Source organism: Vulpes vulpes, chromosome 1 (assembly GCF_048418805.1).
Source record: "Vulpes vulpes isolate BD-2025 chromosome 1, VulVul3, whole genome shotgun sequence".
Lineage (NCBI taxonomy): Eukaryota > Metazoa > Chordata > Mammalia > Carnivora > Canidae > Vulpes > Vulpes vulpes.
The window spans coordinates 44500566-44527138 of NC_132780.1; positions in this window are offsets into that span (position 1 = coordinate 44500566).

Consider the following 26573-nt stretch of genomic DNA (forward strand, 5'->3'; position numbering starts at 1 on the left):
AATGAGCACAGAGAGGGGGACTGTCTTTCTCTCCAATTGTGGGAGGCAGGGTACCCACAAGGCAGTGGTTGCTACCCAGGTAGGAAAGAGAATGAATGTTTATAACCCCATTTCATCTAATATTTTATTGAAAATTGAAAAAATAAAGACCTTGATATAATGGGGTGGGAGAGTAACTGATCTAGCTTTTAAATTCAGTATGTAGGCCAAAAAATTATTAGCTGAAGTCTAGGGCTACTGTGTTGGAGGTAATCCAAGACAAGATGCTTAGGTAGAGGGAAGTCAGTCTTTGCAAAGACAACAAGGGTGAGAAGTGTGATAAAGTGGGGGAAGAGGGAATACTAGATGGGTTGGGGAAACAGGGAGTGTTCTAAAGGGTATCAATTTGACAGAGTAGAGGATGCCATAGATTTTAGGGGATATAGCATAGAATAAGGGTATACCTCTCCTTCAGTTTGATAAATGCCTACCTGAGCTAGGCTCAGGGAAAAGTGGGAGGATTGGCTGGAGATAAATAAATAAATAAATAAATAAATAAATAAATAAATAATAAAAAAAAAAGAAAAATGAAAAAAAGAAAATATGGGTCAAGTTCTTTTAATGTGTTAAAAAATGATCTCAACACTTAAAGCAGAAATCTCTTGTGTTGAATCAAGAAATTGAGTCCTAGTCTAAGCCTGTCTCAGATTGGATACATTAGCATAGCTAATGCTTATTTCTTAATTCATAAGCTAAGAGATTTAGCAATGAATCCTAACATGGAGTCTACAAATTTCAAAAGATCTTCAATGAAGCATTGGTGGTCATGGTGGTGGGATATTTAGGCTGATAAATTATCATTATCCATAATATGGATTCATAGGTGAGCTAAAAGATTAATTCCTACAGGTAAACATTAAATTTCAATGTGATGAGTAACACTAAAGAGGAAGTATAGAGTGTTATGTAAACACACTGTGGGAGACTCAATGCATTTCAGGGGTTTGGGAAGGTCTCCTGGAGGAAGTGATACTTAAGTCAAAGGTGAAGACTGAAACTGAGCATGCCCAGTTATGTTTGGGAAAAATTCAGTTGTGGAGAATGATGAAGATCAACAAATACAGAGAATGGATATTTCTTTATAAAAGTCCTTCCAATTCTGCAGAAACAAAGTTGTTCAGAGAGGTTTGTTACTGGTGAAGAAAGGCTGCACAAACCATATAGGAACTTGGATATCTCATGTGACCTGGTAATTTTTTCCAGCTCCTGTCTCCTTTAATGAACTACAGTCCCTGTTTATGAATACAACACTTCCAGCCCCGAGGTGCTCCTAGAACTCCATATAGAAATGTATCTTGATTTGGACTTTGAAGTTATTACAAAATAATTGTTGAATGCTTTAAATAAATCTCATTAAGGTTGGTATATGGCTCTGTGCCTTTTTGTCATGCCTGCAGTAGTGAAAGATGGTTTTAGATGTATAATTAAAGTTATTCCAGAAAGTATGATGAATCAGTCACCAATTTTATTAGAATTTCAGCTCAGCGTAGACCTTTCTTTGCTTTCGTCCTGCAGTGGAATTTATTTTTTCGTGGATATTTTGTCATCCAAACTTATTGAAGATTCTACATTTTGTCCATTTGAGGTACTATTATAGCAAGGTTGCCATGGTAAAATGCCCCTCTCTCCCTTTAGAGTAGCTATCATTTAGCTTTTGCCATTGGCTTGGGACAGATGATTCAATAATTATTAATCCTGGTCTCCTAAATTGACACCTTCCCTATGAATTTAGCTATTCCTGAATAAAATCCTGCAAGGTGAGTGAATGAAAATAACTCCTTGAGTCTCCTACAAAAATCAAAAGTCCAAAAAAAAAAATCAAAAGTCCAAAGTATCAAAGTAAAATATTTCATGTTTTCAGGAAATGCTGACCATTTTTGACTTTGTGTCCTTGGGTTTTTATAATACTGAACACCCATTATCTTTTCTCTTCTGTCAAATTTCTTCCCTTGCCTTATCTATGCATTTTGAACACTCTGGATCAGCTGTGACCAGTATTTCCCGTTTCATGTGTCAGGGTGGTAATAAGTGCCTGTATCATACTCCTCCACCCAAAATGTGGACTTTCTGCTCAGAGGGACAAGCAAGCATAATTATATCCATCTGGGAGGGAGCTTAAAATAGTGCCCATGCGTCATTTTGCAGTTAGGAATCTGGATATGGCTAATGGGGTGTTATCAATCAGGAGATAAAATTAAAATCCTACATTAGGAACCGCTCCTGCCAGAAAGAGTGGATTTTGTAACAGCTGTTTTCTATTAGATGCTATTGTGTTCTTTAGCAGCAAATTACATAGATTAGAGATGTACGGTTAACAGTTTCCCCAAGTGAGGTTGTAAATGAGCCTGTTGTCCTCTGAACAAAGATATTTTGGAAGGAGAGGAAGCTCTGAGCAAAGTCTTGGTGGACTTAATGGGGCAGTTTTCTACTCCCCCCTGAAAACTAAAGAGCTCTTTCAGGAGGGAATAAATATATTTTTGTGATCATAGTGTAAAGAAGTGGCCTTTTGAACTCTGAAAGAGATGATATTAAAGCTTTTTTACCTGGCTAGTGTCTCCTAACAACTTGCATTTGATTGGTTCCAGAATTCATTAAATCTTAAGGGGGAAAAATTAGCTGGGGGTAGGGTAGGGAGAGGAGAGACAGCGGAAGCACTCTACCCAGCAAGCACCAAGTGTCTTAGCTCCAAATGAAGATAAGTTGTTTGAAATGAACAGCTAAGAGACAGTCGGTGCATTCTCCTGCTTATTGCTGCTCAGTAAATTAAACTGAGTATGCTCAAAGGCTGGCTCCATACTGATGTTCTTGCCTTATGGAAAATAACATGCTTTCACCCCCACCCCCTTTTTCCCCCACTCTCTAACAGATGACAGTAATAATGAGAACTAAAATCACTCAAGTCAGCATATGAAAGGGAACTGTCTTTTTTAAAAAAAATAAAAAGACATCTCTCGGTGCCATCTGCTAAGGTACAATAATGTTTTGTAACAGGTTTTGGAAAGCACGTTAAAAGGCTTCATCTGTGCTTGTCCTTTCCAGTTAGTCAAGATATAGTTGTGTCTCTCCTGTCTGATGTGGATTCTTGAATCATGTAATTATTTCTAATTTATCTCTAAAATTAAGCATCTCAAATACAATTTTAATTGGGATTTCATTAGGTACTTATTATACCATGTGTCAAATGATAGTTGATTATTCTGAGCATGGATATAGAATCTGAAAAAGACAGTGGGAGAATGATGGGTACCTCTGAAAGCTGATGGTGCTCAATAAATATGTCTTAAAAATAATCAGTTGATATATAATTAACGTAAGTAATTACTGCAATTAAACTCTATTTATGGAACCCTGCTGTGTTGTTTCCCATCCTAAGCTTAAACATGATTGTTGTTCTTTTGCCCAAATAAAATTAATGTAATGAGAGAAAAACAGAATAAATGTAGGCTTAGATAACAGAAAGGAAAATGTTTTCCCCTTATTATGGAAAGATGGCATGAAGAGAGAAATTTACTTTCATAAGGAAAATGCATATGAGGCTTTAAGAATATCCTCTTTACCTAAATGAATTAGGCGTATGCAGCGTACAGTGAGAAGTAATAAGACTAATAGGTGGAGTAAAGTTAGATGGTTTTGGGTGAGGGAAGAATAGAGAGATTGCTGATCTGAAAAACTAGACACTGAGAAACCAGGCTACAGACCCCCTTACCATGTAGTTGCTGTTTTAATTTATCTTTGAATCCTCAGCCTGGGCAGTGGCTGGCTATAGTAAATACTTAAAAAAAAAAATACAATGTTGTATGATTAAGACTGGGTCAAGTTTGTCTTGAGTGACAGTGAACATGCATAGTTTACAGGAGGTTGATGGAAAAACAAATTAAGGGGGGCAAAAAACAACAGACTCCATTGAATGTACTCCAGAGACTAAAATAAGCATTCCTAATTTCTACCTCTGGGAAAGATAGGCCAACAAGTATTAGATTTACTCCCTACCTGAATAACTTGAAAAGAAATAACACAAAATGTATGGAACAATAGTTTCAAGACACTAAATGTCAAGCAATAAAGGTCAATCTCCAGAGATACGGGAAGCAGATGAGGAGGGTATATGATTGTCCCAGTTTACTGTCTGAAGAGAGATTCCAGGTTATGGCACATGAAGGAAAACTCAGGTGGATCTGAGTAGTCTCCCTGAGTTAAGGAAACAGCTGGGAATCTGGGAAGGCCACAATGGCTGAGTTTTCAGGGCAGGGAACCAAAGATGAGAGATCTGTATAAGAACTTCAGAGATCTGCAAGTGTCCTTTGAAGCTTTAGCTGAGTAATTTTATGAGCACATGCTATTGAGGAAACTTCCTAAGGCCATGTAAAGCACCATCTGAAAATATTAGAAGGAATAATCTACCGAGATACACCTAGGATGGGGAATAATAGTCCATGTTCTCACCAGCTAGAATAGTTCCTGTCATTATTCACCCTAGAAAAGATGAGAATATAAGGTCATTAGATAAAGTATCCAGGGGAGTCTTAACTCAGTAATGTGGCAAAATTAGATATAGAGCAAACACTGCTCTGTTCCTACCTAATAAAGCTTAAAAGAAAGTCTCAAGATGATCATGTCTTAATTCAGGCTACCATAACAAAAATACCAGTAGACTGGGTGCTTAAACAACAAACATTTATTTTCATGTTCTGGAGACTGGGAAGTCTAAGATCAAACTACCAGAAGATTTGGTGTCTGGTGAGAGCTGGGGTTTTTTTGTTTTTTTGTTTTTTGTTTTTTTTTTTTTTTGGTTTATAATGGCTGTCTTCTCTGTGTGTCCTCAAATGAAAGACCTCTTTGGGATCTCTTTTATAAGGCCCTTTTATAAGGGCACTAATCCTATTCATAGGGCTCCACCCTCATGACCTAATCATCTCCCAAAGGCTTCACCTCCTAATGCCATCACATTGGGTGTTAGGACTTCAAAATATGAATTTTGAGCAACACAAACATTCAGTTCATAACATCAAATTGTTTCCAACCAACTTAACTGTGTCTTAACAAACTCAAGGATATGTGAAATTCACAATGTATGGCATCCAATTAAAACTTACTAAGCATGGGAAGAAGCTGGAAAATTTGACCCACAATACCCAGAAAAATCAATTGAAAAGCCTAACTTCCTTTATTGCAGAGTGAGGAGGGAGGCAAGTCCTCTCCCTAAAAATAACTATAAAACTAGACAATATTGTCAGAAACAAACATTCCATGACTCTTGAAATCAACCCAAGGCAAAAAAAAAAAATTGAGAAGCATTTATTCATGCAAAACTGCTGAACTTTGATAAAAACTGCTGAACTTTGGATAAAGGGAACCAATTGAATTCTTGCCTTAGAGCTGCTCCCACATTTCCCAACTTGACTGGTATGGTAGTTTTGCTATATGGGGCAGGCCGTGAAAGCCAGAAGCTTTGCTACCAGAACAGACTCACCTAATTTTGTATGGAAGGTTAAAAAACCCACTCCCGACAACATTCTCAGTAAAAGTAATGATCTTGGAAGCAAGAAAATGAGGAATGCCAGAAATTGCCTGTTTGAAGTGTAGCTCTAATTGGGAAAGGCAATAGATCAATAGACCATCCAGAAATCAAACAGAGAGATCTGAGATGTAAGACAGCCATACAAGGGATTGATATCACTTATACCTCTTGGCCGCATGCACATACAAGACCAATGAGAGTCCAATCTGTCCAAATATCCATGGCTAATTGAGAGACTACACACCTGTGCAGAGTATATGCAAGAGAACCTATCAGAAAATAAATGCTGGGGTAAGACAGAAAGTCCTTGAGCTTTCAATGAACCTGCACACAGATCCAACAATAAATAGTAGAAGGCTTATTGGCTTAAAGTGTTTGAATAAAACCTCTGATGAATCATTGGCTGACTGTTGAACTATGCAGACACAGGGATGATCTTAAGAAAGCCAAGCTTAAAAATAAGAATTTTAGGGATGCCTGGGTAGCTCAGTGGTTGAGCATCTGCCTTCGGCTCAGGGCGTGATCCTGGAGTCCCAGGATCAAGTCCCACATTAGGCTCCCTACATGGATCCTGTGTCTCCCTCTGCCTATGCCTCTGCTCTCTCTGTGTCTGTCATGAATAAATAAATAAAATCTTAAAAAAAAAAAAAAAAAGAATTTTAGGGCAGCCCTGGTGGTGCAGCGGTTTAGCACTGCCTGCAGCCCAGGGTGTGATCCTGGAGACCCAGGATCAAGTCCCGCATCAGGCTCCCTGCATGGAGCCTGCTTCTCCCTCTGCTTGTATCTCTGTCTCTCGCGCGCGCGCTCTCTCTCTCTGTGTCTCTCATGAATAAATAAATAAAATATTTAAAGAAAAAGAATTTTAAAAATTACTGAGAGACATCAGAGGTTACACAACGGCAAGGGAAATCAACTCTACAGATTTACAGGAGGTAAGTTTGTAAAACAAACAAACACACAAAAAACTAGCAACAACTCTCAAGGAAACTATCAGAATCTATAATTACTGTAATATGTTACCTCAGATATTCAGTTTTCAACAAAAATAATGCAACTTTCAAAGAAACAGGAAAGGGTGACACACAATTTGGGGGGAAAAAGGAAGTCAACAGGACCTGAGTGGGTTTAGATGTTATATTTAGCAGAGAAAGTTTTCAAAGCAGCTATTAGAAATATGTTCAAAGAATTACTGGAAGCAATGCTTAAAAAATTAAAGGAAAATATGATGACAATGATTTAACAATTAGAGAATATCAGTAAAAAAGAGAATAAGAAAGGACTACATGGAAATTCTGGAGTTGAAAATTATAAATGAAGAAAAGCTCACTGGACAGACTCAGCATTTTGAGAAGAATCAGCAGGCTTCAAGTACATCAGTAGAAATTATCTGATCTGAGGAGTTAGGAGAACAAAGATGGAAGAAAAAGGAACAGCACTTCAGAGACTATGGGTCAACAGTAAGTTTACCAACATTAATATACTGTGACTTGTAGAAGGAGAAGAAGGAGAGAAAGGGATAGAGAGAATATTTTTGAAATAATGGCAGAAAACTTCAGAAATTGATGAAAAACATGACTCTAGAGATGAAGGAAGCACCGCAAATCCCAAATAGCATAAACACAAAGAGATTAATTAATACTTAGTCATGTCAGAGTCAAATTGTGAAAAGACAAAGAGGAACTATTGAAGTCAGCAAGAACAAAATGTTCAAGTACAAGGGAACCTCGTAAGATTAACAACTGACTTCTTAGAAATAAGAAAAGCCAGAAGGCAGCAAAATGATAGATTCAAAGTGCTGAAAGAAAAAAAAACTGCCAACCAAGAATTCTATTATTTATGAAAACTCTCCAAGAATTCTCTATGAAACTATTGAACTATCAGAATTGGAAGTGAAAAAAAAAAAAAAGACATTCTCACATAAATAAAGTCTGAGAGAATGGGCCTTACAAGAAATACTAAAGGAAGTCCCTTAGAATGAAAGGAACATTAGATTTTAGATATAACTGAAATCCACTAGAATGAAGAGCCCTGAAAATGGTTAAATATGTGGGTAAATATAGAAGACTGCATATATTTTTTCTTCTTTTAAAATTTTAAAAAGACATTAGGGTTTATGAAACAAAAGTTATAACTGTATTGTTGGTTTATAATATCCACAGATGTAATATGTAATAGTCGCACAGAGGATGCAGCAAAGTTTCTATATTTTACCAGAATTGTTAGTATTGTTTTGAAGTAGATTCTGATGAGTCATGATGCATAGTGCAACCCCTAGATCGCTAAGAAAAGAACTAAAAATATATAGTAAAAAAATCAACTTAGATATTTCTGCTTCTGCAAAAAGATAATGGAGAAATACACCAGATTTACCCTGTCACTTGAAGTAACCAAGAAAAAAAAAAACCACCCAGTCAAAGTGATGAAACAGTGGTTTTTAAGACAGTGAAATTGGTCTTGAAAGGAGGACATGTAAAGGAGTAGGAGGAAACTTTTGAGGGTAATGGATACGTTTTTTATCCTGATTGTGGTGATGGTTTCACTTGTGTGTACATATTCTAAATCTTATCAAACTGTATACTTTAAATGTATTTAATATATGTCAATAATATCTAAATAAAAGTGCAAACAGCATTTTTGCAAGTCATGAATCCATGAACTTAAAACACATTATATACAAACATGCACAATCTACACACACTGTTTTGGAGAGGGGTAATAAAAGTAACTGATGTTAACTGAGAGTTTTCTTTATGGACCATTTTTCCACACTTTGATGTCATCTTGAAAGTATTTAGAGAATGGTAATTTCAAAGATGCAGAAAAGTGGATGCAGTTTATACCTTGATATATTTAGCCTTCAAATATCCTTTTACAACAGAACAATATGTGGAGGAAGAAGGAAGGTCTGGCCTATTGCAATACATTCCAGGTAAGAATCAGTACCAATTGTAGTGATTGCGATCAGGGAATAGATTACAGAAGAATTTGAAAAGGAAGAATTTCCATGGCATGGTAACTAATTATAGTTTTGGGGGTTAAGGAAAAGGAAAAGGGGTTAAGGAAAAGGTTTCGAAGGTCTCTATCTTAGGTGTTTGGTCGGTTGTATTGTCAAGAGGTGAGATAAGAATTAACAGAGTAGTAGCACGAGCTTTGAGGGAGGAAAGAGATAATGATTTCGGTCTTCAGCACAACATAGGGATTTTCTTCTGCATTAATGTTTGAGAAGTTTATAGGCCCCAGTTTCTCAGATCTTTCCCCCTGAAGATGTTCATTCATTTAAGAAAGACTTTATGCATAAAAGATTGTTTTGCCAGATCCTGAAAATGGTGGTTTTCTTCTACAGCAATAATGGAGGTTGAACTCTGGGATGAACTTTCTGGGGGCTTTAGTAATTAATCAATCAGCAGATATTTACTGAGACCTTCTCTATGCCAGAAATGGTGCCAGGCTCAGAAAAATGAGCAAGATAGACAATGTTGCTGCCTTCATGAGCCTTTTTCCTGGGGACTTAGAAATTGTAGAGGCATTATCCTGAAAGTCAAATAGAACATTTCAGCCCTTCTTTTTACAATCTCTATTAGGGACAGAGACAAGTGGTTTAGGGGCAAGATCCAGGAGGATAGAATTGAAATATTTCATGTGGTCAGGGACCTAACTCACGGGGGCACATGACAATGCTCATATTGCTTCACTCAAGCCTCAGACTTTGCTTCATTAAACTCAGGAAAATGCCTAGAATTTCCTAATTGCAGAAGGGAGGGGAGACTATGTGGGAATTCTGAGTACACTGAGCCTTTTCTTTAGAATGAAATTATGGCATAAGTGCTACCACAAAACCAGGGTATAGTTACAGCAATTACAGTGACAGTTCTCTGAAAGGCAGAATGAATGTGGTGCTCTCTGGTTCTCTGCAATAAGATATCCCTCCTCGTGACTGACTCGATATCTGTTTGATATGAATGGTATCAGTGTTAAACTTGTGCTAGAAAAACAATTTGAATTTGTGAGATACTCGGTTCTAAAGTGGCTTTTTCCTGTGACCTTCTTGAGGTTCATTTATTAAACATTCACCCATGCTCCTTATTCTAGGAGAAGAAAGGTGGTGTCATTATTTTAAATAATGTAACACTCATTGCTCCCTTGGTAGATTTAATAGCACTAAGGCAATTACAACAGTATTACTTTTGCACATTTTTGACTCCATAATTTGAAGAGTAAACTATTAAATTGCTTTAAATAGGTTTCATCTAACATTTATATTAGATAAAACAGGTTTTGTTTATTTATTAAGTGCTGTCTAATTATTTCAAACATATTTTGGTTGCTTGAAGGAGGGTGTGTGATTACCAAAAATCAGTCAATCCACACTGAATGTTGAAAACAATGTATTAGCCTTTGAATTTATCATTGCTTTGTTATAGCTATCCTGAATTGAAAGGCATTTAAGGTAAATAAGATTTTTGTGACAGATTTCAAATACTTCAAGACCCCAGTGATTTTTGGCAGTGGTGAGAGGATCACATAAAGCTATAGCTAACAGTTGGTCTAATATAAGCTTTGAAGTTTAGGTCACAAGTTCAAGCCAAGGTCAACTTCATAATAACCAATGTTTATTACCATCAGAGAGCTACTTGGTGCTTGAAGTGACCGGAAGGTTTCAAAGTAACTATTCTATTTCTTACAGTGTTTTAGTAAAGTATTCTGTCTGAAAATGTTACAGAGTGACTTAATTTTTTTTCCATAGTTTAAAAGATCACAACTGTAGCTTGGAGAAAGATGGAATAAATAAGAATTGTTTATTCTTACCTGAGAAAGAATTTTAAGTACTATAATTATCAAGGCCCAACTTTTAAAGTTTCTGGGCTTTGTTTTCTTGTCTTTTAGTTAGAGGGAGATTATGTCAATAAAATCTATTTTAGAGAGGAGAAATACACCCAGAATTACTCAAAAAAAAGTTATAATTTTATCTTAGTTTCTTTGGAATTTAAAGGTGTGAGGGTGCCCTGGCAACCAGGTGGTTGGCCTTTACAAGTGTCAGCCATTATTTAAACCAGAGTTGGCACCTGAGTGGTTTGGAACTTGACTCTTTATTGACAGAGAAAAAAAGATTGTATGTATATCTACCCTAAGCTGGGTTGCCACTTCTAGTTGCCTGGGTTGTTCATTGAACAACTCCAAAAGAGCTATTCACACAGACTGGGAACGTCCCTCCTTGGAATTGTTCACTGCCATCCAGTGTTCGGTCTTCTGCAGAGTCTATCCAGTGGTTTCAACAGGGTTTTCATCTTATGTGTTATTTCATTTCTATCTATTTAGATTTTTATGCCTTAATTTATTCAGAGATTCATAATCCTATTATTAGGTACTATTACATACAAGCTAGTGGTTTGTATCCTCAAGGCTTCATGAGATATGAGGGCTGTGATTTCAGTTTTTAACACAAGGCTCCAAGTAGTGAAAATACCCTTTGCCTCCCAACAGACATGCATACACACACTCAAGTGCAACAAAAGCAGTGTTAGTGTGGAAGATAAATGTGAACATTTAAAGCAGTGCTTCATTTCCATGGAATTGCTTTGTTTTCTTGCTTCTTTATTATTTTTCTCTCTCCTAGTGTCTTAGAAGCTCATGGCAACTACGTAGTTAAATATTGGCTTGAAATCGCTATGTAATACTATACAAATAAAATCATAGAAAATAGAATGTAAGAAATATTAACCTACACCTAACTGTTTTCTTTCAATGTGCTTACATTCCTAATGTTTAAAGTCACAGCTACCAAATTAGCATATGACATTTCATCTGGTGTTTCTCTTAAAACCAATTGTTTCTGAAGATTCTCCCATGTTAAAACATCTTTATAAGTATATAATTTACCTACCATTTGCTTCAACGTGGATGAAACTGAAGGGTACTATGCTGAGTGAAATAAGTCAATCGGAGAAGGACAATCATCACATGGTTTCACTCATAGTGGAAATAGTGAAAGGGACTATAAGGGAAAGGAGGGCAACTGAGTGGGAAAAATTAGAGAGGAAGACAAACCATGAGAGACTTCTAACTCTGGGAAACAAACAAAGGGTTGTAGAAGGGAAAGTGGGCGGGGGTGGGGGAATGGGGAAACTGGGTGATGGGCATTAAGGAAAGCACTTGATGGGATGAGCGCTGGGTGTTACACTACATGTTGGCAAACCGAATTTAAAAAAAAATTAAAAAAAGAAAAATTAAGAAAAAGAAAAAATAAGTATATAATCTGTTTGCTTCCAAGTTAGGAATATGTTGTGTTCATATTGGTGAGTATTTGTTATATGTGCAGTCGAGAGAGGTACAGACCTATAAGAAAGCTTATGGAAACCCTTGTTGTCAATCTTGGTCAGTTCTCAGTACTTGAAACCCACTCAGGCTATCCATCTTTTTGCACTTTCCCAGTGCTAATTTTCCGTATGACTTCTTCTCTTAATCTGTAACTTTTATTGTTCTTATAATGATGATTTTATTTTTATATGCCATAATTTCTGTTATTCCTTTTTTCCATGTAGCTAGGGTTGTAGGTAGTCCTTTGCTTCTGGGTTTTCTTGGCTGTAAGTTACATGTTTACCTGTTGAGACTCAGGAGAAACCGCACTTGTGTTCTTTTTCAATCTTCTTTAAATACATCCACACTGCTTTGGTGTTTTATGAGTCATTCACTCTTGCTTCCAATTGATATTAATCCAATTCAGCAAAACCATTCTCTTAGCTTTGCTGCATCTTTGGATTTATGCTCCTATCAACTGGGAGAGAAGCTGAGCAAGTCAGTTGTGAATGTAGCACTCGATCTGTATGGAATTGCATCAAACTTTCTAGAGAGTGCAGTTTTTAGAAAATGTGTGTGGGTGTGTGGTTCATTGAGGCAAATCAATAATATCACAACTAAGACATAAAGTGCAGCATGAGATCTGAGAAGACATTATTACTGCAATCCAGGTCAGCTATCATATTTACTACATCATTACTGTGAAATTTACTGATACAGAATGTATTTAAGGGAAATTCACAGGCCTGTACTGGATGTCTCCATAATGTAACAAGGGAAGAATTCGAGTAGAGTTAAGGGAAGATAATCATATTAGAGCAGGGGTGTGGCTTGCCATCTGAGCTCCAGTCACACCAATACTTTCTAATTCTTTCCTCTCTTTTGAATATTCCTGTTGGGAGCTACCTGTAGTTGGGAATAGTCTGGGCTATGGCAGCCAGACTACTCTAAGTGGAGGCAACAGGCTAATTTAGGAGAAGTTGAAGGTTGTACTTTTGCAAACCATTGTCTCTCACAAAACTCTATATCTAGTACTAACATTTCTTTCCTAATCCTCTATCTCCAGCTGCTTCCTGGGTACCTCTGCATAGATAAATGCCATTTCAAATTGAACATATTGAGAACAACTGACTGTATTCTTCTCCCAATCAACTTTTCTTCGACATCCCTGTTTCTATAAGTAATATAATAATATTTTCCACACATTGAGGATTAAAACTTGTCACATATAACTCCTTTTTCATTTTCAATCACCATTTCAAATCTATTGGGAAGTCCTACAGATTCTCTTAGAATATTCCTTACATGATGTACTTCATGTTTCATCTGCCAGCCCTTTTTTCAAGCTTTTAATACTTTTCACATAGATCCTTTCAATGGTTAAATAAGGAATATCAGACCTCACTTGCCTACTTCCCTTCCAATTTGTAACATACAAATAGGCAGGTTAATTTTCTTTGTTAAATCATGGCTATTGTGATACCTCCTCCTTGTTCAAAACATTTAATGACTCACACAGTTGCCTACCAAATTATGTATTAGTTCCCCAGTCTTGCGTTTTAAAGCTCTAATGTAATACTGCAACCTATCAATTTAGTTCTATCTTACCTTTCTTCCCCATATCAGTTCTGTATCTCAACAGTCACTTGGGAGTGGTTAAGAGATTGATTATGTGGGAACAGGAAGGAGATAGCCAATGAAGAAATGGAGGCAGTGCTAGAGCTGAGGTATAGATATCTATATCTATCTATATCTATATCTATATCTATATCTATATCTATATCAGATGCACATATCTTTATTTACCAGCTACTAAGTATAAGACACTATGTGCTAGTAGATACAACAGGATAAAAGAATACAAAGGATATAAGATGGATTCTGTGTGCATGAAGAATTTATATTTTAATCATGTAAGATCACAGGAAATGTTAAATAATAATAAAATACTTATATTGACAACAAGAAGAGGTGTCGTAATGCAAAACATAATTGCATGATGAATTTTACAATTTCCATAAATTTTTAAAAGACATAGAGATCAGTTCAGACTGAAGAGCTTTATGGAACAGATGGGATTTGAATGTTTCAGAAGCAGCATATTTTGATTTGAGTGGAGGGTGAGAGTAAGGGACTGGTAAAATAAAGGGGAGGAAGGTAGAAATTCTCAGGATAACATGGTTACATGGTCATGGAGTGGGGTACAAGGTGAGGACCAGAACCTGCCCTGTAGAGGAGGACCCAAGTGGGCTCCTGGAGGTGATTTGGTGAGGGATATAATTAGAGGCTCACTGAGGAAATTTTAAAGCAGACGGGTTAGAGAAAGAACTGAAATCAGGACCTTGACATTTGCCTTTACATTCCACAGTGAGTCTTTCGCCAAATCCATCAGTTTCTTCAGAATGTGTCCCAAACACTTTCTCTTTTACCATCTGGTCCAAGGCAACATCCTTTCTCACATAGGCTTTTACAATAGTCATCATCTGGTTGCTTCTTCTATTCTTATGCCCTTTCCAATTCCTATCAAGCCATAGTATGTCAATAACAGAGTAGACTCAGTTTACTTTCAGAAAGTGAGTCAGATCATTTTAGTCCAGAACGCTCCAGGTGATTCAGCATTTCACTAAGAATGAGAGCCCAAGTTTTTAAACCATAATCTACAGAAGCACCACCTGATCTGGTCCCCAGGTACTTTCTTACCTCATTTCCTCATTCACTCAGCCTGCCCTGCTCACTTCCTTGTTTCTCGAACACACCAGTTCTGTTCTTCCTTAGGGCCTTGGCATGTGATGTCTCTCTGCCTGGGTTGCTCTTTTCCAGTAGCTATGTGGCTCCCTTCCTCAAAACTACAGGATACCTCCCCAGAAAGATTATCGTTGATCCCCCACCAAATGTTCATATTTGGCAGCCCATAACTTTCTGTCCTCTTATCTACGTTATTCTTTTTCCTGTGGCACTTAATTGCCCTATATAGTATATATTTATGTATTTGTTTATCATCTACCCCTTTCCATGAAAATGTAACTCTATAATGGCAGAGATTCATTTTCCTTTGCTGTAATCCAAGCACCCAGAACAGTTGCTAGATGTATACTAGCTTCTCAATAAATATGAAGTAAGCTGAAGGTAACACTAATGAAACAAAAGAACCAGAGGAAGTAACAGTCATGATACCTCTCAAAGGGTTGAGAAGTTCAAATTCTAGATGGTGGGAATACAATGTCCTGTTCTCATTCTCTTGGAAAAATACAGACAATAAACAAATAGACAAATGTGATGATTTTAGAGGGATAAGACCCCCTATGAAGAAAATCCTAAAAAATGCAAAGCAATAGAAAGTGATAGAAGTGGAGTGTGGAGCATTAGCTGGGCCAGTTAGACACCTTTTCTGAGGGGATGACAGTTGAGCTAAGACCTTGAATGATAAAATTCTAGTCAAGCGACAGATTAGGGGATGGGAATTCTAGGTACTAAAAACAAGCCAAGGAGCCTACACTTCCTTTGTGGTGCTATCCCAGGGCAATATTTTCTTGCCATAAATGACCCTTGCTCATTCATAAGTCTGCTAAGGAAGAAGGGCAAGGGAGTGGGGGACTCCACGGACTTCGTCCTGCTGTTGTGGGAATAGTGGCTGTGTCTTTTCAGATTTGTGAGCTGTTTTTGATTATGTCTTCTTGGAATTCACTGAAGACTCTGTTGGGGGGCCATTATGTGTACAACTCTTCAGTGGACCTAGAAGAATAACCAACTGCAGGGAGGAAGAAGATTAGTATTACCGATAACCCCCCTAAATAAGTTTAGCATGTAATTTAAAATGGGGGGCACACTGACAGAAATAAAACATTTCACTTGTCCTTTTTCGAAAAAATTTATTTATTTATTTGAGAGAGGGAAGGTGTGCATGAGTTGGGGGGGGGGGGGGGGGCAGAGGGAGAGGAGAGACAGAATTTCAAACAGGCTCCGAACCAAACATGAGTGGGACCTGGGGCTCCATCTCATGATCCTGAGGTCATAACTTGAGCTGAAATCAATAGTCAGCTGCTCAAATAACTAAGCCACCCAGGTGCCCCACATTTCACTTGCCCTTTTATCAACCATGAGATTTCAAACATTCTTAGCTCCTCCCAGTTATGGGGTCTATATGGTCTCAGATGTGCTCAACAATAAGACTTATTGTTTGCCTTGTTTTCTTTCCTCCATTTGTTCAAGATTCTTTTAGTGGTATTACAAGGTTTTCTTCACATAGATTGTGCATTTTTTATATTTATTCTTAGATAGTTCATCTTTTTTCTTATGATTATAAACAGACTCTTTTTAAAATATCTTCTATTTAGTTGTATAAATATAGACTTATTTCTGGATATTAATCTTGTTACTAGCCATTTCTCAATTTTTCTCATTGTATAGAATCACTCTGGGGCTTTCCTTTAATATACCAGTCATCATTTCAATATAGATTCATAGAAGGATTAATAGGAAATTCTGATTTATTCATTCACTAATATTCATTGAATGTTTGCTGGATGTCAAGGAATCTTTAAGGCCCTAGTTTCAGGGCCCTCATTAGCCTGAAGGCTTATATTTTGTGAGAATTAGTTTCCTCATAGATATTATTTCCATCTTTTGGGAAATTGTCATAATATCCTGATTTTTAAAAAGATTTATTTATTTATTTGAGAGAGAGAAGTGGGGGGGGGAGGGGTAGAGAAGAGGGAGAGAGAATCCCAAGCAGACTCCCTGTTGATCATGGAGCTGAAGAGCTCGTCCAATCCTAGACCCTGAGATCATGACTTCAATTGAAACCAAGAGTAGGACACTTAACTGACTGAGCCACCCAGGCATCCCCCCCAAATATTTGGATTTTTTTGAGAAATGCTCTCTACTGCCTGTGCTGGAAAAGTTTGGTAAATCTGCAAATCTGTGTCTACAAAGTGAATCACATCGTCTTGGAAGCAGTACCATTGTTCAGTGCCATATCAGCACTTGCAAACACAGCAGCCATGGAAACAGCAGTGAAAGATAGTCAGGGATCCTGCTCTCATGGGGCTTACCTCCTGCCAGGGAAAGAGAGCTGTTACCAGCACAATGAACTTGTAACTTGTAGGGTTCATACAATGTATTCCGAAAATTATCTTCAATTTTGTCTCTTGCCGTCTCTTTAATTTTACTAAGGGAAGTCATTCTTTTTCTGAGTTCACTTCTGCATGAACACTCTGGCAGTCCTATGACCTTTCTTGCTACTCTCAGGTAATAAAATATTTTCATCATTGAAGCTGAAAATACCATCTCAATTTGGCTTACGTCGTCTCCCCTTCCTTAGGTGAAAGCCCGTCCAAGAAAGAGTATAGCTGGCTTCCTCTGTTTTTTTTTTTTTTTCATTGTTGACCTTCCACTCATTTGCTGCTGTTCTGACTCCTCCAACTTTGTTTTTAAGTTTTTATTTATTTATTCATGAGAGACACACAGAAAGAGGCAGAGACATAAGCAGAGGGAGAAGCAGGCTCCGTGCAGGAAGCCTGATGTGGGACTCGATCCCAGGACTTCAGGATCACTCCCTGAGCCAAACGCAGAGGCTCAACCACTGAGCCACCCAGGCATCCCCTCTCCAGTTTTGGAATATTGAGATGGAGGAGAGGAAGTGGGCTGAGAAAATAGTTACTTGTCTGATACTATTGTGAGACAGCTTATTTTCTTGCCCAGAGCCCATTTCTCACACACCTTTTTTTGGTGACAAACTCTGAGAGTTTGGGCTGATCCTAACGTAGTTATTTCTGCCATCAGAGCAGCTAGTATCCAGGTCTTTAATCTACTATGTTTCTCAGTTGAGAGTCAGACTCAGTCCACTCTCAACTCAAAATCTAAGGGTCAAATACAAACTCTTAAGAGGTCTGATTGAAATCATTTGCACTAGGCTTGGTCTTGGGAGACATCATTCACCCACATATACATCTCTTCCATATGAGGGATCCAAGAGAGGGGGTAATCACAGCTCAGCCCTCAAAAAGTAATTTTCTTCACAGAAACCCTCTCTCTCTATTCTTTCATCTCTTTTATTTAGTTGTTATAAAGCTATCATCTAATCCCTTGCTACTCAAAATGTGTTCCATGGAGGAGCAGTATCAGTATTGCCTGGGAGCTTATTAGAAACAGTCTTGTGCCCCTCCCAGATCTGCTGAATCATAATTTACATTTTAACAGAATCCCTAGGTGATTTATATGCAGGAGTTTGAGAAGCACTGATCTAATCTATTCTTAGCTTCTCATTTAAAGTTTCTGCTGTAATCTTCCTTATACCTCATGTTGATAATTAGTATCTGTCACATCTTGGTGCTTCAACTGAAACTTACAGTTTAGCATCTTGTTATGTAAACAATAAACAAACATTTTTTCCCTAAAAATCAGATTGAGATACATTTTATGAAGAAAACATAATTGTTATGGATTGACTTGTTTCCCCCCTCCGCACCCCTGATTCATATGTTGAAGTCCTTGTCCCCACTACCTCAGAGTATAATCTTATATGGAAAAAGGGTCATTGCAGATGTAATTAGGTAAGTTAAGATGGGCTCATGCTGGAGTGGGGTGGGCTCCCAATCCAATATAACTGGTGTCTTTATAAAAAGGAGGAGATCTGGACATAGACATGCACACAGCGAGTTTATCATATGAAAACAAAAAGCAGAGATTGGGGTGATGCTTCTACCTGTCAAGGAATGCCACAGATAGCCAACAAACTCCCAGATGCTAGGAGAATGGAATGGAACAGGTTTTTTTCTCACAGCCCTCAGAAGGAACTCACCCTGCTTACCTTGATCTCAGACTTCTAGCCTTCCAGAGACAATACATTTCCATTGCTTAAGCTACCTGGTTTGCGATAGTTCATTATGGCAGCCTAGCATGCCACATGACTAGGACCTCAGTGAGTTAGTACTGGGAGGGAACACAGAGTATTACAGTTTATGGAAGAAGGTCAAGGAATATGGTAGGATTAAATCAAGGGTTACTTGTAAGAACAGGAGAACCAAGAGTAGAACCCACTTCTTTTAATCCCTAATCGCATGTAGTTTCTGCTGATCCTGCCACAGCCTCCTCCAGAAACTCTGTGGGCAGTGAATACATATTTGTTGATGTGACAACATCAAAACAGTGTCTTGCCTGGAAAATGTAAAGTGAGGGGAAAAAGGCAGTTTCTGGTAAATGGAAGTAATTTTTGAATTCTTACCCAGTTAGCGCTAAGGAATTTTGTTCATGTAGTGAGAATGAAAACATATTGAAACAAATAACCCAAGTTTTCCATTGTAGCTCCAGAAGATGAGGATTTGGCTCATTATTAATATTCTCCACTTGATTGCTCTTTTCTGTTGTGCTGGAGTTGAAAGTGCCCTGTGGTCCTATACAAGCAGCTGTTCATTAATCTGCAGAGAGGGCTGGAGAGCAACTGATGTGGTGCATAGCCTCGCAGGCTGGGGACACGTGGGGGCATTGGTGGGAAGCCCAGGAACACACCAGGAAAAGTGTCAGGCAAGCAAAATTCCTTTTCCGTTGCCCTCTTTGTTCCCTTTTCTGCAAATATCTCATTTTTTATGGAGGAGATTTGTTTTTAATAATTGCCCTGAATAGTCACATTGAATTTCCCACAACCTGTAGTCAGTATCATTATCTCTACTTTTCCAAATAAGCCCGTGGAGCTCAGAGGTTAAGTCATTTGCTTTATAGGACATCATAAATTAAATGTAGTCTGTTGAGGACATGGATTATTTGAACCAGTCTGCCTAGGCTCAAATCCCAGCTTCATCCCTTATAAGCTGTGGGAAGTTGGGCAATTACTTAAACTTCTCTGCTACCTCAGTTCTCCCACCTGTAAAGTGGAGGTAATAGTTCTTAGCTCCCAGAGTTGTTGAGAGGGTTACATTGGGTCACTGTGTAGTATTTGGAACATCACCTGACATAGAAAGATGATGGAGGAGAAGAATGAACCCAGGTCTGTTTGGCCTCTGAGACCACTGTGTGCACTGTGTGCTTCCACTGTGTGCAAGCTATTGTCTGGCACTGCCCAGCTGCCCTCCTGTCGCTTGACCATTCATGAGACCTTTCTCTCCTTTTTCTCTCATTACAACTTACCTCCCATGAGCCCCAGTTCTCAGAAACTATCAGGTATTTGGATTAGTTAACCTGGCAAATCTCCATAGGCTCGGGTATTAAGGAGTGTTCCTGGCTTGATGGTATGCTTTTTAGTTTGGTGGCAGTTTGAGTGGCCCAGACTGCGAATGGACTTTGTTAGAAAGTAAAGGTTGGACAGTCACTGGTTGAGGAACATGAGCTGGGAAAAGGTTGGTTCCAGTTTTCTATGCAAAGGGAAGACAAATGTGGGAAGTACAGCCATTACTTCGGAGACTGGAAGATAGACCTTTGTGCATCAGGCTTTTGCTTACTTACCTCACAAAGCTCACCATTTGTTAGAGATCTTTTTCACTTGTGCAAGGCCAGCAAATCAACTGAATAAAAGCTAGTCACTTCACAATCTTTGTAGAGACTGAATTGCTATTTCCATAGTCTTTTGTTATTTTAAACATTTAAGGTTTCCTTCCATTGATGGAATAACATTTTTAGAGGTGGTTTTAACTCCAGCCGAACGGATTACTTATTTTCATTTATTTTAAAATCTATCTTAATCTATTCCCCAATTCTTTGTTTAAAAAGTTGTTTCTACCTAAAACTTACCAGACCAGAGGAGGTTTTGGATGCACACAGCCTGGCCTCCTAAAGGAGCAGAGAGTGTGCTGGATAGAAAAAAAAAAAATGGGCAGAAATCAGAAAAGAAACAACCTGACTTCGTGACATCTGCTGCTGTTACAAACTGAACTAAAGCCCAGAGTGAACTAAAGGGCCACAGATCTTTTGAGGAAACAAGCTTGTGTGTGCGTGTGTGTGCGTGCGTGCGCGTGTGCTCTCACGCTTTATTTCTGTTGACAGATGGGTCTTAGCTACCAAACTTGGAAGAAATGTAGGCAGTAAATCAGTTTTCCCATTTCATGACAGACTTTATCATGAAAGATGATTCTAAATGTAAACACAGTGGGTAAAATGCCACTTAGAGGGAATTTAATAAACATACTAATTTAGACCTCAGCAAGAGAGCACCTAAATATCAAACATAATGATATGCCACAAATCAAATATTCAGGATATCTATTTTAATCTAAGAGGAAACAGAACTCTTTATTCTAATCTTGCTGTAAAGCCTTTGGCTTCCTAAAGTATGTGATCTTGTTAAATTAAAGGATTAAAGTGACTGCATCCTTACTTTGGTATGTACTTACAACTAAATAAATAACATGCTTGTTATGACTGCAAACAAAATGAATTAAGTGAAACAAGACAGACAGCATGGACTTGCCGATGTCTTTGTTTTTGACAGCCTCTAATCCTGGAAACAGGAAGATATTGAGATGAATAAACATTCCTTGCCTATGTGAGCTCCCAAGTGGTTAAGTCTATGCCCAGATTCTGTTAGGAAGTTCAGAAACTGAAGCATCTGGAGACCTTGCATATGCATAAAGGAAATCTCTCCCTTGCATTGTCTTCTCGGTTTCCTGCTTATCTGAAAACCCATTAATGCTTTAGCATTTTGAGGCCTTCAAATAGAGTAAGGGTGGTGGGAGTGAGAAATATTCATCAGATAGTTTTGAAGCATCGTGCCCCTTTGACAGCTGTCAAAGGTTTGGTCTGCATCCGTTGTCACTGAACCTTCCAAAGGAAAAAAGACCTGGTGCTTTCCATGAAACCACATTCCCAGCAACATTTAACCCAGGGGCCATGGATGTGTCCCCTTTCTTCATGGAATGCTGTCCTGAACCAAACATGCTAGCAGTTAAACAGCCCATGAACACACCACAAATATTTGTTTATTGGGAATCAAAATGTGGAGTGGGCTACAAAACCCGGGGCTGGCTTATTAAGAACAGATTGGAGAGTGCTGTGGTAGTGCTTGGGTAAATATCACCAGCGGTACAATATTGAAAAGATTGGGAAGTCATCAAGCAGCCCTTCAGAACCGAAACACATGATTGAACCGCAAGCTGTACTTTATGAAATCTTAAACTGTAACACGAAGAGTGACCTAATTTAATCCATGTGGGCTACATGTTTGATGTCAACAGACTTTTCTTTTTAAACTGTTCATGGAATGCAACAGGATCTTTTAGTCTTTAATAAAATACGGGCTGTTTCCTGCTAAGTCACTCATCTTGAGGGATTAATTATTTCTGCATTATGATTGATATTCCATGGATTCTGTGGGTTTTCCTGTACCTTTCTTTGTGCATATCCTTTTTGCAAGGGACAATTAACCATAAGTCTTAAAACATTAGTGTCCCAAAGGTGTAATGGATGGGGAAGTAGGTTCTGAGGCAGACAGTGCTTCTCTCTCTCACTGAGGGGCTTGAAAGAGACAGAATAAAGACAGTGGTTGCTGTCATAAGTCATATAATGAGACTTGCTTTATAAGATGCTGCTTGTGGACAGGTGGGCACAGATTATAGAAAAGTGCCTCCTAAGCAACTCTTTTTTTTTTTTTAAGATTTGATTTATTTATTCATGAGAGACAAAGAGAGGCAGAGAAATAGGCAGAGGGAGAAGCAGACCCCCTGTGGGAAGCCCAATGCAGGACTCAGTCCCAGGACCCTGGAATCATGACCTGAACCAATGCTCAATCATTGAGCTGCCCAGGCATCCCCTAAGCAACTCTTCTTAAAACAGTTTGAGGCAAGATTTGGGGTTTCCCTATAGATTAGGTCCAGAACATGTCTTTTCACTGGGATGAGATTGTCTCAACATGATTATAAGTTTTTTTTTTTTAATATTATGACCATTAACTGAAAATACCAGATGGGTGAATTTTACAAATGTGTCTTTTTAAAGGCTCGGTGTGACTGAAATTTCTGAGAGGATAGTCTCAGTCCAGACTGGAATACTTGGAAGTAGTATAGTGTACACTCTCAAGCAGCCCTGAAGACTGCTAGGTTGATAAAAGCAGGGTTAATATAACTAGAACTTTTCTTAACAGTAAGAAAGGAAGAATTCAGACCTTTCTCCATCCCTGTCTATGCTTAATTCTTCTTCCTTAGTCAACATGATGGACCATAGAACACAGCATCAGCAACCACCTGAGGTTTTGTTATGAATGCAGGCTGACTCAAGGGCCCTTCCCTAGACCTACTGAATCAGAATATTCATTTTAACAAGAACCCTATATGTTTTAGAGGCACATTTAGATTTGAGAAGCACTGCTTTAGAGAGCTTTGGGGCAAGGCTGTAGATGGCCTCAATTAATCCTTTAAAAAGTACCCCATGGCAGAAAAATTTCATTTGCCGGACGTATCTGTGTATCTATCTATCTATCTATCTATCATCTATCATCTTTCTATCTATCATCACCATATTTCTAACTAAGTAGTGTAGGACGGTGTCAGGTACCAAAAATAAGAAGAGCCATTTATTCATCCCTGCGTAAAAGCCTGAGGTCAAGTGGAGTAAGAAAGGAAGTAGGCTGGGGGCATTCTTGTCTTGGTTTTGGAACAATTTTAAAGTTGAACTCTGATCTTTAACCTTGAATTTGAACATTCAAATACTCTGGACCAAAAGAGTCCTCACAATTTCAGGTTTTTTTTCTCTAAATGCAGATAGAAGAGGACCTTTATCCTGATGCCAGGCTTTTAACGCCTTAAAAATAAATACTTTGGCTCACGGTATGTTAAAAGACACATATTCTACATATTGACGAAATTTAATGTTCAATCCATGTTATAAAATACTTTCATCTATACTAATTTTGACATTTGTTTTGTATAATAATGGGGAATGTATTTTCATCAGACACTTTTTCTATTTTTCATTTATTAAAAATGAACATAAAAGATAAAAATTCAAACTATAGAGGTATAAAGTGAAAAAAAAATGCATTTCTCCCTGCCTCTTTAGGCTCCTCTTGCAATAGTGAACAAATAGGTATGGTTAACAGTTTATTTTCAGTATTCTTTAGGAGAAGTTATTTTATTTTTCGTTTATTTCCTTCCCTCCTCGTTTCCTCCTCCCTCCTCCTCTCTCCTCACTCCGATTTTAATGATTTTTAAATTGATACAATAGAATTATATCATAGATTTTGTAATACTTTGCATTTTACATATAATTTGTTTTGCACATCTTTTTGTGCCATCACACGTATGCATCATTTAAAAACTTATTTAGAAATAATTTCAGATTTGCCTAAAAGTTGCGAGAATAAGAATAGCACATTATACCTTTCACCCTGATTCACTTGTTAACATTCTACCTCATTTGACTTATCATTTGAGCCTTCTGTCTTCTCTCTGCCACTTTGTGTGTGTGTATGTGTGTGTGTGACTGTGTATTTTCTGAACCATTTGAAAGTAAGTTGCCTACATCATAACTTTTTATCCCTAAATATTTCAGTGTATATTTCCTAATAATAGGGAATTCTGTCTCTTTCGTTTTAAAGTAATTTCTACACCCAGTGTGGGGCTTGAACTTACAACCCCAAGATCAAGAGTTGCATGCTCTACCAACTGAGCCAAATAGGTGAGCCAGTATTAGGGAATTCTCTTACATAACTATCATGTTATCAATTTTAGTGAGTTTAGCAATGATATATTTTCATCTAATATTCTATTTCAATTTAAAAATTGATCCAGTAATGCCTTTTCTTAGCATTTGTTTTCCTTCAATATGGGATCAAGTATAGGATTAGGTATTACATTGATGGTCAAGTCTTTTTAGTTTCCTTTCCTCTGGAACATTGCCACAGCCTTCCTTTGTCTTTCCTGGCATTGACATTTTGGATGATACAGCTACTCTTTCCACCATTTTCCAACTTCTAAATAGAAAATTCCTTTTTATGAGTTTGTCTGTTTTTTCTCTGGATTAGATTTAGACTCTGTACTCCTGGCATGTGTACTATATAAGTGACACTGTGTTCTCTTCAGGATATTGAGTCTGCAGACACTCAAAGTTCTCATGTTAATTTTGATCACACATCAAAGGGGTTATCTAATTTCTCTACAGTATAGTTACTATTTTTCTTTTGCAATTAATAAGCAGTTTGTGAGGAGATATTTAAGATCATACAATCCTGTTGCTCATCAAAATTTACCCCTAAGGTTATAACATTTGTTGGCCATTCCTGCCTGAAATGATCTTTAGTATGCATTTACCTGCACCAGCTCCTGGCTGAGCCCCTGACTTCTGGTCCTGAGAGTTTGAGGCACATTCATGAGGACATCATGTGTGATTGCTAAGTTTGACTTGGTAGCTTTTTTGAGAGATTTTGCATCTATGTTTATTAAATATATTGTTGTGGAGTTTTCTTTTGATCTTTTTGTTTTGTTATTAGTGTGATGCTTGCCTCATAAATGAGTTGGGAAGTGTTCCTTCCTTTTCTATTTTTTGGAAAGAGATTGTGTAGAATTAGTATTTATTATTTCTTAAATGTATGCTAAAATTCACTGATGAAACCATTTGGCCCTAGAGGGTTTTCTTTTTTTGGAAGATTTAAACTATGAATATGATCTATTTAATAGCTATAGAACTATTCAATTATCTATATAACCTTGAGTGAATTTTTTGGTGTGTCTGATTAATACTCTGAATATTTTTTTCTTTAATTTCTTTGCTCTCTGCTCTTATATGTATAATTTTCTCCCCTCAGTATGTTTTGAGTCCACTTTGCTCTTTCTCTAGTTCTTAAGGTGGAATTTTATTTTATTTATTTATTCATGAGATACACAGAGAGAAAGAGGCAGAGACACAGGCAGAGGGAGAAGCAGGCTCCAGGCAGGGAGCCCGATGTGGGACTCGATCCTGGGACTCCAGGATTGCGCCCTGGGCTGAAGGCAGGCACTAAACCACTGAGCCACCCAGGGATCCCCATTAAGGTGGAATTTTAAATTACTGATTTGGCAACTTATTTTTTTAAAATTTACTTATTTGAGAGAAAGAGAGAGAGCATGCACACATGAGTAGGGGAGAAAGGGGAGAGGGAGAAAAAATATATGAAACCTCAAGCAGACTCTCCACTGAGTACGAAGCCGGTCAGGCTCCATCACAGGACCCTGAAATCATGATCTGAGCTGAAATGAAGAGTTTGCCATAACTCTCATTAACTCTCAGGAGCTCCTTCCTTTTCTTCTTCTTTATTTATTATTATTTTTTTTTAGGGGTAGGAGAGGTGCAGAGGGAGATGGAGAGAGAGAATCTTAAGCACATTCTATACCCAGCAAGGAGCCCTTTGTGGGGCTCGACCTCACAACCCAGAGATCATGACCTGGGAAGAAACCAAGAGTCGGATGCTTAACTGACTGAGTTGCCCAGACATCCTTGAGAACTTTTTTTATGTAGGAATTTAAAGCTATAAAATATCCTCTAAGTATTGCGTTAGCTACATCCTACAAATTTTGACATATTAAATTTTCACTTCATACAGTTCAACATGTTCCTTCAAGTTGCTTTGATAGTTCCTTTTTGATCCGAGTTATTTATAAATGTGCTGTTTAATTTTCAAATAATTTGAGCTTTTCCAGATATCTTTCTGTTATATATTTCTAATTTAATTGATTTATGATTGGAAAATATACTCTGTATGGTTGATGCTGCTTTCAATTTGATAAGTTTTATTTTTATGGCTTAGAATATGATTTATATTTGTCAA